The sequence below is a fragment of the Mus caroli genome, chromosome 10 (genome assembly GCF_900094665.2).
Source record: "Mus caroli chromosome 10, CAROLI_EIJ_v1.1, whole genome shotgun sequence".
Lineage (NCBI taxonomy): Eukaryota > Metazoa > Chordata > Mammalia > Rodentia > Muridae > Mus > Mus caroli.
In genome coordinates, this window is record NC_034579.1 from 49,007,135 (window position 1) to 49,013,278 (window position 6,144).

Consider the following 6,144-nt stretch of genomic DNA (forward strand, 5'->3'; position numbering starts at 1 on the left):
TACTGTTTGATCTCTTCAAGGTTGTGTTTTATTCTGATATGTGTTCATCCCAATTTCTGGACTTGACTGTCGCTAAAACACAGGTGAGCAAAGTGTAACCTGGCGTGTCCCCAGTATTAAGATGAGTTGAGCTACGACTGAGAGGAATCAAAGACTAAAAGGAGAATACCATTGGGATGTGAGGAGAAATGACAGAAGTGAGACCTGCGTAGCAGAGGTCTTACAACATCTGGGGCTTTATGTGGAGTGCACTTATATAGATGCAAAGAGAAAGAGCACTTTTATGCACAGTTGAGTCACACAGCTAACTCTATAAAATGGGAATTCTATGTCTACTAAACTTAGACTTCCCAGAGAGTACAATTTATCATGTGAAAGAAAGTGTTAAGTATTCATGTAATCTATGAGGACCTATATGAACCTTGAATGGTCTGTATACAATATTAAATCTCAACAGACATACTCTTTTACTTTCAATTAGTAAGTTGATTTGTCTGTTCAGTAATGGTGCTCTGTTTTCCATTTAAAGACCTACAGCATGGAGACCTTTTCTGGAAGGTTTCCAAAAAATGTATCAGCTTATTCTTCATTCTAAAGTGCTCAGGGCATCAATTAACTCTCAATTAGCTCTTTAATAGACTTCTCAGAACTCAGTGACTATGTATATCATGCTAGCATCACAAAACACTGTGTTATCATAGTGGGATGATAGATGGTCTTAACATGAAGGGCTGGCCTGTTTAAAAAAGTCAAAGTAGTTTGTTTTCATCTAAGAATGAAATAAACATATATTTTAAAAGAATAAGCAAGGCATGGTATAACGGGGTCCTCTGGTAGTACAATGTCAATTTTCTGAGGAATTGCCAGACTGATTTCCAAAGTGTTTGTACCAGATTGCAATCTCAGCAGCAATGGAGGAGTGTTTCTCTTTCTCCACACCCTCTCCAGCATCTGCTGTTACCTGAGTTTTGATCTTAGCCATTCTGACTGGTGTGAGGTGGAAACTCAGGATTGTTTTGATTTGCATTTTCCTGATGATCAAAGATGATAAACATTTCTTTATGTGCTTCTCAGCCATACCGTATTCCACAGATGAGAACTCTTTGTTTAGCTCTTTATCAAAAATTTTAATAGGGTTATTCGGTTTTCTGGAGTCTAACTTCTTGAGTTCTTTGAATATATTGGATATTAGTCCTCTATCAGATGTAAGATTAAAAAAGATCTTTTCCCAATCTTTTGGATGCCCTTTTGTCCTATTGATAGTGTCCTTTGCCTTACAGAAGCTTTGCAATTTTATGAGGTTCCATTTGTTAATTCTTAATCTTAGGGCATATACCTAGAAGTGCTCCAACATGTAATAAGGACATACACTCCACTATGTTCATCGCAGCCTTATTTTTAATAGCCAGAAGCTAAAAAGAACCCAGATGTCTCTCAACAGAGGAATGGATACAGAAAATGTGGTATATTTACAAAATGTAGTACTACTCAGCTATTAACAACAATTAATTCATGAAAATTTTAGGCAAATGGATGGAACTAGAAAATATCATCCTGAATGAGGTAACCCAATAACAAAAGAACACCCATGGTATGCACTCACTGATAAGTGGGTATTAACCCAGAAGCTCAAATACCCAAGATACAATTCACAAACCACAAAAGGCCATCCAGAGACTGCCCCACCTGGGGATCCATCCCATATACAGTTACCAAACCTAGACATTATTGTGAATGTCAACAAGTGCTTGCTGATAGGAACCTGATGTAGCTGTCCCCTGAGAGGCTCTGCCAGTGCCTAACAATACAGAGGTGGGTGCTCTCAGTCAACCATTGGATTGAGCATAAGAGCTCCAATGTAGGAGCAAGAGAAAGGACCAAGGGAGCTGAAGGGGTTTGCAGCCCCATAGGAGAAATGACAATATGATCCAACCAGTGTCCCCAGAGCTCCCAGAGACTAAATCACCAAACAAAGAGTACACATGGCTTCAGCCACATATGTAACAGAGGATGACCTTGCTGGACATCAATGAGAAGAGAGGCCTTTGGTTCTGTGAACATTAGATGCCCCAGTGTAGGGGAATGCCAGGAAAGGGAAGTGGGAGTGGATGGGCTGGTGAGCAGGGGCATGGGGGATAGGATAGGGGATTTTTCAGAGAGGAAACCAGGGAAAGGGATACCATTTGAAATGTAAACAAAGAAAATATCTAATTTAAAAATCTCTCTCTAAGAAAACAAAAACAAAAACAAAAACAAAAACAACCAACCAACCAACCAACCAACTAACCAAACAAACAAACAAAAAGAGTAAGCAAGGAAAGGCTTCATACCGGTGAAGGTGAGATGAACCAAGTAAATGGTGGGAATGAGCCTAAAGTGGATGTCAGAGAACAGAGCCATGGTAATTACTTAGGAATATAAAACAGTAATTTTACATTTTGACAGTTTTTGAAATTTTCTCTGTATTAACAGCAGTGTTAAGATCTCTGCATCAGGAGGTCACTCTGGAAATGTGACACTATGGAGCCTGGCCTATCAAGAATATGATTAATTATTCGATTGTGATCTCCCCTAATAACCAAGCATCAGATGCATAAATATGACTATTAAACAGGTCACATATGAATATTTATGGTTCTATTTTGTGGCAAAAATCATCAAAATGCTTAGTTTAGCACCTTTTCAATTATTTTCCTCCTGAGTAAAATCCTTCCAAGCCAACATTTTCACCCTTTAGCTGTTTTGGCTGAACACAATTAGAGTGTCAGTATGAATGGAGCAAGGTAAACTGAAAGGTAGAGGAAAGCTAGACTCATGCAATTAACAAGTCCTCATATTAAAATATCTACAGCTAGGGAAAATTCAGTGTTGGCCCAGTAGGTGATGTTTATGCAAGGATGAAGCCCTGTGTTCAGATCCCTAACATCCACCTTAATATGCTGGGTATAATGTCAGACATAAAATCCCAGAGCTGGAGAGGCATGCTAGTGAGCCAGTCTGGTTGAATCTGTGAGGTTCAGAATCAGTGCCAGACAGAACCTGTAGAACCTGCCTCAGAAAACATGGGGAGTGGGGGACAGCCAACATCATTCTCTAGCCCCACACCCTCACACATTCTCACTCATCCTCACCCACAAAAGCACATTCAGGTCCCTGCTACTACATTCGTTTTTCATTGGATATTTTCTTTATTTACATTTCAAATGTTATCCCCTTCCTCAGTTTCCCCTCTGGAAACCCCTATCCCCCTCTCCCTGCTTCTATGAGGGTGTTCACCTACCCACCCACCCACACCTACCTCACTGCCCTCGAATTCCCCTACATTTGGGGCATTGAGCTTTCACAGAACCAAAGGAATCTCCTCTCATTGATGGCAGACAAGGCCATCCTCTGCTACATATGCAGCTGGAGCCATGGGTCTCTCCATGTGTACTCTTTGGTTGGCGATTTAGTTCCTGGGAGCTCTGGAGCAGGGGTCTGATTTGTTGATATTGTTGTTCTTCCTATGGTGTTGCAAACCCCTTCAGGTCCTTTAGTCCTTTCTCTATCTCCTCCATTGGAGACCCTGTGCTGAGTCCAATGGTTGGCTGCAAGCATCTACATCAACATCTGGCAGAGCCTCTCAGGAGATGTCAAGCTGCTGTCACCAGGCACTTCTTGATGTCCACAGTAGTTTCTGGGTTTGGTGTCTGAATATGGGATGGATCCTCAGGTGGGGAAGTCTCTGGATGGCCTTTTCTTCAGTATATGTTCCACATGTTGTCCCTGTATTTTCTTTAGAAAAGAGCAATTTTCGGTTAAAAATTTGGAGATGAATGGGTGGCCTCATTCAACTTGGGGCCTTGCCTAACCTCTGGATATGGTTTTGACGGGTTCTCTCTCTGCTTTGTTGGGCAATTCAGCTAATCTCATCCACATTTGGTACTGTGAGCCTCTTGCTTTCCTGGCATCTTAGACTTGCTGGTGGCTACCCCCCATCCCCCATTGCTATACACTTCTGTTCAAATCCCTGATCTTCTATATACCATCCCTGTCTCTTCTTACAAATCCATTTTGAATATCAGCCAGGTATCCGTGATTTCTGACACCTACTGTTTATCTAATCCTATTCTGAAAAGGTATCTTGACCTTCTCAATCAAGAAGAAAATAATGAAACCCATCAGCAAGTAAAGATCTCCCATTCTAAGTGACCTAAGCTTCATTGTCTGAAATACATAGCCTCTCATGTGTGGCAAAGTGGAAACTTGTTCTCAGTATGACTCAAATGTGTAGTTGTAGGAACTGAATAAAATCAAATAGGTATGCTTCCTCTCCTGAGCCAGCTCTTGGGATCATTAAAGCTGATCTGTTATAAAATTATACCAGTACTTTTGGGTGGGGGGAAAAGGTTGTGTTAAAGTTCTTCTTTATGACAAATCACTTGGGGGATTTGCTCTGTGAGAAAGCTTAACTATTTTCTCCATTAAAAAAAAATTCTCTCTAGCGCTCTAGCTCCAGGGAACGAACTTTACTAAGGAATGGGTGATGTGTGAGATCATCTAAAGTGTCTTGTGGGTTCCTGGGATGAATGTGAAGCTGCATAGCCCAAATCACCCTTCCCCTCCCACTAAAAAAAGGAAAGATTCTCTTTTAACATTCAGGGGCATTAAATGCTATCCCATATAAAATCCTTTATAGATGTGGCTCATCCTTCTTCCTCTCTGTCACAGAATGTTTATTTTTATTTTACCTTCATTCTTTAAGGATGTCAGGTGGTAACAGTCAGGCAATATGGTATCCAGAAAAACCCCAGGTAAAAATGTAGAATTTCACATGTATTGGATCGTGAATTAAAACAAGTGTTTCTATCCCCAAAATCTTGATCTTTACACACCTAAAAAGAGAGATAACTATGCTTGTTCCAGAAGTCTCTTTTATATATATATATATTTTATTACATATTTTCCTCAATTACATTTCCAATGCTATCCCAAAAGTCCTCCACACACCCCCCCACTTCCCTACCCACCCATTCCCACTTTTTGGCCCTGGTGTTCCCCTGTACTGGGGCATATAAAGTTTGCGTGTCCAATGGGCCTCTCTTTCCAGTGATGGCCGACTANGCCATCTTTTGATACATATGCAGCTAGAGTCAAGATCTCCAGGGTACTGGTTAGTTCTTAATGTTGCACCTACAGGGTTGCAGGTCTCTTTATCTCCTTGGATACTTTCTCTAGCTCCTCCATTGGGGGCCCTGTGATCCATCCAATAGTTGACTGTGAGCATCCACTTATGTGTTTGCTAGGCCCCGGCCTAGTCTCACAAGAGATAGCTATATCAGGGTCCTTGCAGCAAACGCTTGCTAGTGTATGCAATGCTGTCATTGTTTTGAGGCTAATTATGGGATGGATCCCTGGATAATATATCCAGAAGATGTCCCAACCGGTAAGAAGGACACATGCTCCACTATGTTCATAGCAGCCTTATTTATAATAGCCAGAAGCTGGAAGAACCCAGATGCCCCTCAACAGAGGAATGGATACAATAAATGTGGTACATTTATACAATGGAGTACTACTCAGCTATTAAATAGAACGAATTTATGAAATTCCTAGGCAAATGGTTGGACCTGGAGGGCATCATCCTGAGTGAGGTAACACAATCACAAAAGAACTCAAATGATATGTACTCACTGATAAGTGGATATTAGCCCAGAAACAGTATAGTGAGATATAAGATANAATTTGCAAAACACATGAAACTCAAGAAGAATGAAGACCAAAGTGTGGACACTTTGTCCCTTCTTAGAATTGGAAACAATCACCCATGAAAGGATTACAGAGACAAAGTTTGGAGCTGAGACAAAAGGATGGACCATCTACAGAAGTCTCTTTTTGTGAGGAATAAGTGAAATAGTATTATGTAAGATATATTGTAAACTGTAAATTCCATGTAATTATTATAGGGCTGGAAATCAAGAGGTTGATAAGCTAAAGTGCTACTCAGTTATTGTGGGGCTGGACTGAGAAGAGTGGTGCACACTTGAGCTCTTTTTGGGTGGCAATTGTAAGAAACTGTGCACAAAGTATGACATTGAATAGCAAGGTTAAAACAACTCCAGAGATCTGCTGAAATATAATTACAAATACTGTGGAATCTACTAT